Raw genomic sequence first — 1,822 nt, forward strand, 5'->3', positions numbered from 1 at the left:
CCTACTCCATCATTGCCTGGTGATTAAACTGTGGGGCATAAGGGTTACAGAAGTGATGTCAATAGCTTCTGTCTTGCTGGTTAATCTGGTCAAAATGCTAAACAAACTTGTTTGTCAAAACTTGATAGCTCATGTAAATGCCTATGGTTGTCACTTACTGCAGCCATTTCTACTTGCTGCAGTCCAACTATTATTACCTAATAAGCAATGATGGGAAAAAACTTTAAGTAGCCCTGAAGGGGAAGCGTTTTGCTGCTGTAACAGCAGACAACCAGGAGCCAGTTCAAGATTCGAGGGCTACCTCTATAAGTGAATCCAAAGAGAAAGAATTAGAACTATAGTATGTGTTTTAGCTTTTTCACGCCTACTATGAGATTTTAGCTAACATTGGCTGTGTCAAGCCATAAGTGCTCAATAAACTGTACCCTAGCTTACCTTTCAAATACGATGTGGATGGGAATAATCAGAAGGAGGCCAAGGGCTGTAATAAACTAGTCGCACAGTTATGTCTCAGTCATGCTTCACCATGACTCGGTCTATATTTCTTCAGATCAAATCCACATCAGTCACATGTACTCTTGCACAAGAATTTTGCAATAAACTTTGTATTAATAGGGTTTGGTAGATCACTCATGCAAACAGTAAAAATCCTACACTTTCTATAACTAGGGATAATTTCCTTTTTAGAAGACTTCATTTTAAAGTCTGTTTTCTATGTGTGGATACTGCAATTTGTGGGGTGTTGATTAAACTGAGTAAGATGTGAGGAGAGGCTTCTTCGTTCCTGTAAGTCAGAAGCAGTGTTTCCAACTAATTCTTACAGCTTTGATAATAGAACTTGCACTCTAGTAGCTTAATCCCTTTATTGTAATCAGTAGTGGTTTTTTTTTTCCTAGCAAGATCAAAATAAGCATCTGTGTATGGGGTGAAGGGGTGAACAATTGATTCAGCAATTCTGAGAGAATGGAATGGATACATAATTTGTGAAGTTATAATAATCCAACTGCTTCTCAGTGTTGAGTATTTGATGAGGTAACAGCATTAGTGTTGAGGGTATTCAATGACTCATGAAATAATTTGAATCTTGTCCTGTGCCTCTCTGAATTCTTGTACTGGCAGGGAAGGAAGGATCTTAGGTGACTGCTCTTTCCCCACTTGCTTTTTACCTAATCCAGAGGTTGTGGTGGGCAAAGAAGAGGTCATGTTTTATTGATCAGTGTATACTGAATGTTTCATGTGTTTCAGGGTTTGGCTCTTGAATTTGGGAGGAGGAAAGACTGTATCTCCAAGCTTAAGAGCAGGGCTAGTCTTTGACAGTGCAGGACCTGCATTCCTGTATAGGTGGTACTACAGAGCAGTTGAAATATGGTGACCTCAGCACAAGTAAAGGTTGTCTGGGCTGGGCAAGTTGCTTTCAGTGGTGGAGATAATCTTTCTTGCTCTTGATGTGTAACTGTGTAGATACAGTTACTTGGGTTGATTATATCTATAGCTTTCACTGTCTTCCAAAGTCAGAAGTAAAGTGTAACTAGCAGCTGATGTCTGCAGAGGCTTCAGAACATGCAGTGAAGTGATACGTTAGTTTAAAAAAAGTTTGGTTTTTTTAGCAATAAGCAGACTTATGAGTGATTATATATTTTGCTTCTGTTCCTGGAAACTCCCAGTCCGAGCTCCCATTTTTTTTTTTGCAAAAAAAAAAGTTTGTCTTTTCACCACTTGGATATAGCCAGCAATGTCAGTCACTTAGGCTAAAGTCTTGTCACTTAAATTACTATATTGCTTTCACTCCTAATTTAATGAGCCTTTAGTATGAAGGGGAAAA

The sequence above is a fragment of the Pygoscelis adeliae genome, unplaced genomic scaffold (genome assembly GCF_000699105.1).
Source record: "Pygoscelis adeliae isolate BGI_AS28 unplaced genomic scaffold, ASM69910v1 Scaffold268, whole genome shotgun sequence".
In the NCBI taxonomy this organism is placed as follows: Eukaryota; Metazoa; Chordata; class Aves; order Sphenisciformes; family Spheniscidae; genus Pygoscelis; species Pygoscelis adeliae.